Here is a 10663-nt window from a genome sequence, read left to right on the forward strand (position 1 = left end):
GGAGCATAATTTTAAGTCGACTTGACTACTGCAACGCACTGCTCCTGGGGGCACCTGCCACCTTGCTGGGGAAATTGCAACGAGTGCAGAATTTTGCCGCCAAACTGGCACTGTCGCGCCGACGCCTGGACTCTTCTGCTAAGGCACTCAGGGACCTTCATTGGTTGCCAATCTCTCAGCGAATCGATTTTAAAGCTCTGTGCCTGGTATTTAGGGCTCTTCATGGACAAGGTCCATCCCCTCTGCAGGACCTTTTTTCCTGGTATACTCCGGGTAGACCACTTCGGTCAGCCTCGGCCTATTTGGCAGTAGTACCCAGGATCTTACGGTCCCGGATGGGAGGTCGGTCCTTCAGGTTCACCGCAGCGAGACTGTGGAACTCCCTTCCGTTGGGCCTGAGGGGTCTGGAAGACCTCCCTTCTTTTAAGAAAGCCTTGAAAACTTACCTGTTCCCTAGGATGCTGTAATTGGTTCGGATGCTGGTAACATCTTGTATGTGTCATAACAGTCTAATCGCCAGGATGCCCGTTGTGGTGACAGTAAATGTGCTATATAAGAACGCCTATACATACATACATACATACCTGCCGGGACAGACTCTGCGTTCTTCAGAGACCTGCAGATTAGCCTCTTCCAGATACAACCTCAAGACCAAAGGGGACAGAGCGTTTTCGATTCTCCTGCCACGGATCTGGAATGACTTACCAGAGTCCTTACGGAGGGAACCAGCCTTGCTCCCCTTTAGAAAGCTGCTAAAAACACATCTGTTCAGAGCAACACTGACATCTGTTTAGCCCGCCGCCCCGCTGTCTTGCAGTGCCCTGCTCCTTCTCTTAAGCGCTTAGGGGCACATGCATCATTGGTTTTTGCATTCGCAAACGGTGCGAATCACAAAATTTGGCCGTTTGCGAATGCAAATCCAATTTTTGAGATGCATCAAGTTTTTTTTTCCCGCAATTTAAGAAATCGCAATTTTTTTGTGATGTCTTAAATTGCGATTGCATTTAAGAAATCGCAATTTTGCAATTTCTTAAATGCAATGCATCATTTAAAAAAAATTGCGAATTCGCAAATTAGAAGTGGTAAATTACCATGAAGTCAACCTTCATGGTAATTTGCGAAAAGTTTCAAAAATGCACAAAAGTGCATTTTTTAAACTTTCATTTTAAACACACACATGCCCTTGGGGCATGTATGTGTGAAAAATGGACTTTATGTTACATTTCAGGGGTGCAGGGGGGTCCTTTGGACCCCCCCTGCACCCTTGAAATTGCATTCTCATTTTGCGATTCCTTAATTGCGAATCGCAAAATGAGAATGCCTTCCCATTGATTCCTATGGGCCTCTAGGCCTATAGGAATCAATGTAAAGGGATTCCTTATTTGCGATTCGCAAAATTGGGAATTGCAAATAAGGAAAAATAAGAAATCGCAAAAATATTTGCGAATTTTTAATGCATAGGTATTTGCGATTTCTAAATTGCGATTCCTTAATTTTTGCAATTTAGGAATCGCAAATACCAACAATGATGCATGTGGGCCTTAGAGACCAGTGGTAATTTGCGCTATATAAAAATAAAAAATAACATATGCAACATTGCTGCATTTATTTGTGCTTGCATATGCTTCGTACAGTAGCAGACACTAAAGCATATTTTAATACTCTTACAGTTAAGGGTGTCTGATGTTGGCTAACATGAGGCCTAGGGATGCCACTTTTCTAGGATTTCCACTATGTGAACCATTCTGTTATAGAATTCACTGTACATGTATCTCATGTGAATAGCCTAAAACTCCGGCGTGGCTCCGCCTTTTGCAGACCAACGGGGGACAGTCCAGGTGAGGGTGTGCGCATTCTCTTTATCATGTTTTTATAACTTCCAAAAGTTACGCTTTTCTATCATGAAATCCTAGGAAAAGTGACTGCAGAGTTTTTTAGAACCCATAGCCTAGACAGTCTAAGTTGAAACTGTTGAAGCAGAAGCTCCTTAATGGTTCTGAAGCATGTCCTACATTCGATTATACCTCCCCTGACTGCACATTCTGAGATTATGACCTCTCGCTGCACTCAGCACAGAGAGTGGCACTTGGGAATACTAAAATAACAATCTTGGCATTATCCATCATCCATAATCTAGGTGAAATCAGGATTAGGAAAAATAGATGAGACATCACAATAATCTAAATGCTCCAATCAAGAGAGGTAGCAGTCTCTCTTACTACAAAGGTTAAAAAACAGTAGATTAAACTTTTAACTAGATGTACTGTACCACCGCTGCCGGAGGGTATTGCCATTAGGTCTTTACTACACAAAGCATTCCTTCAGCCTCCCCCCAACACACCCCACTGCCCTACATCCGATAAACCAGTACCAAAAACCCCCGGCCTAACTGCACTTCAGCACCAAACGACTTTGAGAGCCGCCATTGCGACTCAAACAATACTCCTGAGTCGGGCAAGAAAACAACTCTTAGCCTATGCACCTCACAAAGGGCTGGGTGTTCTGGACAGTCCACAGCCAGCCGGCCAGTGGCCTCCTTGTCAGGGTGGGGTGTCTGTGCTCCAGAGGTATGGGGTGGAGCCAATATCCAAGCGCGGAGTCCTGTGCGGCGAGCAGGAACGAAAAGACCAGCCCGCCACGTCACAGCTCCTTTCAAGGGGCACGTACATCACCTGTGACCCTGTAAGCAATTAAGTGCTACCAGGGCATTGCCTAGGCGGCTAACTCTCGCCCAAGGGCAACCCCTGGCTCAGGGTGAGTGATGTGGCCTCACTCCTGTCCCCAGGCTCCCCGCCATAGTTAGGAGAGACTTGGTTAATTCGAACAATCGCTCTTGACATGCCCCCATTACACGTGCTCCCACCCATTCGCCTTGCAAGATTTTTTTTTTTCCTAAACCATGATTGTGACGATGGGCATACTGACTCTGATATCACTCCTTTCTTTCCCTGAGCGCCTTTATGTCAAACCTTTTTTCCGTGGTTCTCTTTATCCACGCAGGCACAGCAGCGGTGCATGACACCCTTCCCTTCAACATGAACAAGCATTGGCATAGCCAATAGGTCTCGCCTTTGGAGCCTTATAAGTATTTAGTTATGCAGCACTGTTAGACGGGGACCCTGAGGGTCGGCCGGATACTGGGGGAGAGATCCCCGAGTGGGACCGTCTCCGACGATCGTACAGACAAGTTACCTCCCTCCCCACAAACAGGCACCACACCAAGTCGAGTTCAATGCTTTATGTAAGGTTCTTAAGGCAAGGATATCAGCGTTACAGGATATCTCGGACCCGGGGGTCCTCTCACTTCTAGTCTCTGTAGGGAAAGGGGGTAGCGGGACAGTCTTGGTACCGGATCGGTACAGGTGGTGTTAAGAGGCGAGCTCACAATCCTCGAGCTGGAGTGTCTGTGGATCGGGCCGCGGCGGCGCCAGCAGGCCAAGACGATGGTTTCACGAGGCAGAGGGCCGCGGCAGCGCCAGCAGGCCAAGACGATGGTTTCACGAGGCAGAGGGCCGCGGCAGCGCCAGCAGGCCAAGACGATGGTTTCACGAGGCAGAGGGCCGCGGCAGCGCCAGCAGGCCAAGACGATGGTTTCACGAGGCAGAGGGCCGCGGCAGCGCCAGCAGGCCAAGACGATGGTTTCACGAGGCAGAGGGCCGCGGCAGCGCCAGCAGGCCAGTTACGGATGAGTTCTTCTCGGGTCTCTCGACGCCAGGATACAACTGCTGTCCTGGTCTGGCCCTGCCCCAGTTATAGGTCTGGTCCCCTTTGATGTCCGGACCCTCGCGCCTGGGGGGGCCGGGAGGTCCGGGATGAGGGAGTCCAGACACCCAGCAGGGGGGTGGAGCCAGCGCTCAGGGCGGCCGGGGGTGATCGACACCTGGCGGAGGAGAGCCGTTGACGATTCCTTCTCCCATTGACTCGCCAAGTGGTCACTCTGCCTCCTGGGGGCAGGTTGGTGCCTCGATGGCGGGGCCGGCCGGGCCCCGGGTTAGGGTTGAGTTGAGGCCACGCGGCCTCGCGCTGCAGCGCCCCAAGATGGCGGCCGGGTTGATGTCGTGGTGTGGATGATGACCCGGGCCAGCTGGGTCCGGCGCTGGTGTCTTGTAGTGGAGGGATTGCAGGGTACTTCGGGTGGTCGTTTGGGGACTCTGGTTGGGGGATTCCGGGAGAGCCAGGGTCCGGGTCCCATCGCGGGGAGGGGGGACAGCCCGACCATGCGGCCTGTCCAACATGCGTCCCCCCCAGCTGAAGGCGGGGGAGAGTCAGCCATCTTCCTGGGGACTCTCCTCGCTGAGGCGGAAAAAGCGTGACAGGCCGTCGGCGTTGGCGTGGTCCTGGCCTGGACGATGTTCCACCGTGAAGTCCATCCCCTGCAGGGAGATGGACCAGCGCAACAGCTTCGGGTTCTCCCCCCGCATTTGCATCAGCCATTGCAGGGGTCGGTGGTCTGTTTGCACCCGGAAGTGGGTGCCGAAGAGGTAGGGCCGGAGCTTCTTGAGGGCCCAGACTACGGCAAAGGCCTCTCTCTCAATGGTGCTCCAGCGCTGTTCTCGGGGCAAGAGGCGTCGGCTGATGAAGACCACCGGATGGTCGACCCCTTCGGCGTTGAGTTGGGAGAGGACGGCCCCCACACCATGATCGGAGGCGTCCGTCTGCACAATGAACTCCCGGCTGTAGTCGGGAGCCTGGAGCACGGGGGCCGTGCACATGGCGGTCTTTAGCTTTTCGAAGGCCGATTGGCAGGCCGGGGTCCAGTTGACGGTTTTGGGGCTCTTTTTGGAGGTGAGCTCTGTGAGGGGCCCCACGATGCTGCCATAGTCCTTCACGAACCGTCGGTAGTATCCGGTGAGCCCCAGGAAGGCTCGGACCTCCGTTTGGATCGTAGGGGGTTGCCAGGCCTGGATGGCAGCGATCTTGAGTTGGAGAGGGGCCACCAGCCCGCTTCCCACTTGGTGTCCTAGGTAGGTCACGGACCCTTGGCCAACCTGGCACTTGCTGGCTTTGATGGTGAGCCCGGCTTGCTGGAGGGCGTGTAGAACCTCCCGCAGGTGGCGGAGGTGGTCGGTCCACTGGTGGCTGTACACAGCAATGTCATCCAGGTAGGCGGCGCTGAAGTCTTCCAGGCCCGCCAGTACCTGGTTTACCAGCCGTTGGAACGTTGCCGGGGCGTTTTTCATGCCGAAGGGCATGACTTTAAAGTGGTAGTGCCCGTCTGGGGTAGAGAAGGCGGATCGTTCTTGGGCCCTAGGGGTGAGGCCGATCTGCCAGTAGCCCGCTGTTAGGTCGAAGATGCTCAGGTAGCGGGCGGCCCCCATCCGGTCAATTAGCTCGTCTGCCCGGGGGATGGGATGAGCGTCGGTCCGGGTAACTGCATTCAGCCCCCGATAGTCCACGCAGAACCGGAGCTCAGGGGCAACGCCCGGGGCAGCTGCCTTGGGAACCAGGACGACTGGGCTCGCCCAGGGACTGTCTGAGGGTTCGATCACTCCTAGGGTCAGCATTTTGGACACCTCGGTCTGGATGCAGGCTCGTACCCGGTCTGGTACGCGGTACGCTCGGTGTCGAATAGGAGGGCTGTCCCCGGTGTCCACATCGTGGAGGCACCAGGGGGTGACTCCGGGGGTGAGGGAGAACAGGGAGGCGAACTGCCTCAGGAGCGTTTGGCAGTCTTGGCGTTGCTCCGGGGACAGGGCCTCGGAGAGCTGGACCCCTTCCACTGAGCCATCCTGCTCGAGGGCCCTCAGTAAGTCCGGAAGGGGTTCGGAGTCTTCTTCTGTCCCAGTATCGGTAGCCATCAGGAGGCTGAGTTCGGATCGCACAAAATGGGGTTTGAGCCTGTTGGCATGGAGGACCCGTAGGGGGTTCCGGGCAGTCTCCATGTCGATTAAATAGGTGACGGGCCCCTTGCGTTCGATTACCTTGAAGGGCCCGGACCATCTGTCTTGGAGTGCACAGGGCTCAACCGGGGACATCACCCAGACCTGTTGTCCAGGTTCGAACTCAATGGAGGACGTGTGCTGATCGTACCACCTCTTCATGTCCTCCTGACTGGCCTCGAGGTTGGCTTTGGCGGCGTCTCGGAACCGCCGGGTCTGGTTGCGGAGAGCCAGGAGATACCTGTAGATGTCCGGGGGAGTTTTCTGGGGAGGCTGCTCCCAACCTTCCTTGACTAGGCTGAGGGGGCCCCGGACGGGGTGCCCGTACAGGAGTTCAAATGGGCTGAAGCCGAGGGACTTCTGCGGGACCTCCCGATAGGCAAACAGGAGGCATGGAAGTAGCACGTCCCACTGGCGTCGAAGGGGTTCTTCTAGGCCCCTAATCATCCCCTTGAGGGTGCGGTTGAATCTCTCGACCAGTCCGTTTCCTTGCGGGTGATAGGGGGTCGTGAACTTGTAGGTGACCCCGCATTGCTGCCAGAGGGACTTCATATATCTGGAGATAAAGTTCGTGCCCCTGTCACTGACGACCTCCCGGGGGAACCCCACCCGGGAGAAGATCCCCATCAGGGCCCGGCCCACCACGGGGGCCGTCACAGTCCGAAGAGGGATGGCCTCGGGATAGCGGGTGGCGTGGTCTACAAGGACCAGGATGAACCGATGTCCTTGGGCTGTTCGCGGGTCGAGGGGCCCCACAATGTCTATTCCCACTCGTTCAAACGGGGTGGTGACGACAGGAAAGGGTTGTAACGGTGCTTTGATTTTTCGGCCACTTTTTCCGCTGGCCTGGCAGGTGGGGCAGGCCTTGCAGTGGTTGGTGACATCCTTCCGCATGTTGGGCCAGAAAAAATGGGTCACCAGGCGGTCGTAGGTTTTATCCTGCCCCAGGTGTCCGGCAAGGGGGACATCGTGGGCTAAGTTCAGGAGGAAGTCTCGGAAGCGAAGGGGCACCACCAGCACCCGACCGGCCCCTAGTTCTGCAACTTTCTGCTCGCTGTAGAGCAGGTCTTGGTCCCAGTAGATCCAGTGGGCCCCCGAGGTATCCCCGGTGCTCTGGGCCAGGGCTTGCTGCCGGAGTCCTTCGAGAGAGGGACAAGTTTTCTGTTCGGCCCGGAATTGTTCCTGCGTGGGGCCTCCCTCCTGCCGCCAGTGTGCCAGGTTAGGGACGTCCCGAAGCTGGTCGGATCCTTCTTCGGTTTGGGTCAATGGACTGGCTTCTGGGGCGGCCTCCTCTGGGATGAGCGCGGGAGGAGGTTCTGGCCACTCGGGCTCTTCCGGGCTGGGGACCGCGCGGGCGGTCATGGACCGGGTCGTGACGCAGACCCATTCGGGGAGGCCAAGCATCCCCAGGTGCTCCCTCCGCTCGACAGCTGCCCAGGGAGAGCTTTCAAGATCGTTTCCTAGGAGGCAGTCCACGGGGGCATCATCGCGGACAGTTACTTTTAACATCCCTGTTACTCCCCCCCACTCGAAGGGGACGCAGGCCATGTGGCATAGGCTCTCAGAGTTGTCGGCTGATCGGACAGGGCAAAGAATGTTCGGCAAGATTTGGTCTGGAGTGACGAGGTGGCGTCGGACCGCCGTTACACTGGCCCCGGTGTCGCGGAGGGCTTCCGCCCGGCGGCCATTAATGTTGACCCATTGACCGTACTTCTGTGTGTTGGCGGGAAGGGGGGCCCGCGGAATCATGTCTCTCTCCCCTAAGCAGACCAGTGCCATGGCGGCGGGTGCCCATTCAGAGGGATCGGCCTCGTACTCTTCTTGGTCCTCCGGGATTAGTTCTTCCCCTAGGGCCGCCGCTGCAACTTGGCGGGGGGTAGTGTTCGGATTCTTTGGGCAGTTGGGATCACTGGCGTAGTGGCCGGGTCGCTGGCACCTGTGGCACGTAATGTTGGCCCGGAAACCGGCCCGAACGCCAGGGCTTCCTCGGCCAACCGGGGTCGAGGGGTTTCTGGGGGGTGACGAGGGGCCGGGGTCTCTCCCCCGACCCTGACTTCCTCCTCCCCCTCGGGGGCGATACGATCTGGATAATTCGCTGGGTGCGTTCCGGCCAACTCGGGTGCTTTCCCACCGGTCGGCTTCGACGGCGAGTTGTCGAGGGTCGGTTAGCTTACTGTCCAGGAGGTGTTGCCGGAGCTCCACGAAGCAGTTGTTCGACAGGTGTTCCCATATGATAAGGTCAAAGAGTTGTTCGTAGGTGGTTACCTTGTTGCCCTTGATCCACCCCTCGAAGGCTCGGCTAAAAAAGTTCACGTACTCCACCCAAGTTGTACCCGGAATCCGTTTGCAGTCGCGGAACCGTTGGCGGTACATCTCCGGTGTGAGCCCGTATCGAGTGAGGAGGGCGGCCTTCATGTGGTCGTAGGAGGTCATCAGCTGGTCCGGGAGTTGCAGCAGGGCGTCCCGCCCTTCGTTGACAAACCTCCCCCATAATCCGGCTCCCCAATCGCTTCGGGGAATCCGGTGGGAGGTCATTGCCACCTCATAGGCTTTAAACCACTGCTGTATATCATCGTTCTTGTGGTATTCCCGGATGACATCTTTGGGGATGTGAACCTTGGGTTCGGTCGAGGCAGACGGGGTCGGTCGTTCGGGGAGCCCGAGGTCTTTATCCTGTTTCTGGATCTCCAGTGCTTTGAGATTGCGCTCATGTTCGTACTCTAGTTTCTTTTCCTCTAGCTCCCTCTGTCTTTGCTTGTCTTCTCGCTCTTCCCTGAGCCGTAAGTGTTCCAGGGTTATTTTTTGTTCTGCCAGCTTGAGTTCTCCATCCAAGCGAAGTCGGGCTAGTTCTAATTCGTGGAGTCTGGTTTTTTCTCTTTCTCGGATCTCTTCCAGGGAGAGACCCGCTCTTTCTTTAGTTGGTGCGGGGCTCGTTTCGGTTGTTTGTGTTCGGGGTACGCCCGTACCCGTTTCCGCCCAGGCTTCTAGGGCTCGTTTGAAGTCTTCCTTCGTACTCAGACCCGTGGTTGGGAGACCAAGTTCCATGCAATATTGCTTCAGTTCTCGGTGGTTGTAGTCTTCCAATTTTTCCATCTGGAATTTCTCCGTTGTTCCGCTCTCTGTTGTCATGGTGGTCGTGTGTCGTGGGTCGGGTGACTTTCTGTACGATTATGCGTAGGTTCGGATCCCACCGCTGCCACCAATGTTAGACGGGGACCCTGAGGGTCGGCCGGATACTGGGGGAGAGATCCCCGAGTGGGACCGTCTCCGACGATCGTACAGACAAGTTACCTCCCTCCCCACAAACAGGCACCACACCAAGTCGAGTTCAATGCTTTATGTAAGGTTCTTAAGGCAAGGATATCAGCGTTACAGGATATCTCGGACCCGGGGGTCCTCTCACTTCTAGTCTCTGTAGGGAAAGGGGGTAGCGGGACAGTCTTGGTACCGGATCGGTACAGGTGGTGTTAAGAGGCGAGCTCACAATCCTCGAGCTGGAGTGTCTGTGGATCGGGCCGCGGCGGCGCCAGCAGGCCAAGACGATGGTTTCACGAGGCAGAGGGCCGCGGCAGCGCCAGCAGGCCAAGACGATGGTTTCACGAGGCAGAGGGCCGCGGCAGCGCCAGCAGGCCAAGACGATGGTTTCACGAGGCAGAGGGCCGCGGCAGCGCCAGCAGGCCAAGACGATGGTTTCACGAGGCAGAGGGCCGCGGCAGCGCCAGCAGGCCAGTTACGGATGAGTTCTTCTCGGGTCTCTCGACGCCAGGATACAACTGCTGTCCTGGTCTGGCCCTGCCCCAGTTATAGGTCTGGTCCCCTTTGATGTCCGGACCCTCGCGCCTGGGGGGGCCGGGAGGTCCGGGATGAGGGAGTCCAGACACCCAGCAGGGGGGTGGAGCCAGCGCTCAGGGCGGCCGGGGGTGATCGACACCTGGCGGAGGAGAGCCGTTGACGATTCCTTCTCCCATTGACTCGCCAAGTGGTCACTCTGCCTCCTGGGGGGAGGTTGGTGCCTCGATGGCGGGGCCGGCCGGGCCCCGGGTTAGGGTTGAGTTGAGGCCACGCGGCCTCGCGCTGCAGCGCCCCAAGATGGCGGCCGGGTTGATGTCGTGGTGTGGATGATGACCCGGGCCAGCTGGGTCCGGCGCTGGTGTCTTGTAGTGGAGGGATTGCAGGGTACTTCGGGTGGTCGTTTGGGGACTCTGGTTGGGGGATTCCGGGAGAGCCAGGGTCCGGGTCCCATCGCGGGGAGGGGGGACAGCCCGACCATGCGGCCTGTCCAACAAGCACAATATCCTTCCTGCAACATCAACTGTTGCATGGCTAAACAATTATACGGTCCCAAAGGCGAGACCTATTGGCTATGCCAATGCTTGTTTTTTAACACAATATGTTTATTTATTTATTTATTTATGCGATTTTATATAGCGCAAACTTTACCCGAAGGTGTCAGAGCGCTTTACATAGGACCCAGTTTCAAACATAAGGACTGACGGTACAAAAATAATTTGCAAATTGTTGACTTACATAAGAACCAGTTGAAACATACGGATTGAGGGTTACATGCGTTATAAAAAGATTTAGGATTACATGCGTTATAAAAAGGTACAGACAGAAAAAATTTCAAATGTACAAGAGATAGAGTCACACAAGGAGGAGATACAAATGGATAAAGTCTAGGCATATACCAGTGATATCTCTATCTACTTAGGGAGGGGATACACATGGATATACTCTAAGAGTCACATAGGAATGGTAGAAAGCACAGCGGACTCCTGCATAAA

This window comes from Lissotriton helveticus, chromosome 3_1 (genome assembly GCF_964261635.1).
Source record: "Lissotriton helveticus chromosome 3_1, aLisHel1.1, whole genome shotgun sequence".
Classification (NCBI taxonomy): domain Eukaryota; kingdom Metazoa; phylum Chordata; class Amphibia; order Caudata; family Salamandridae; genus Lissotriton; species Lissotriton helveticus.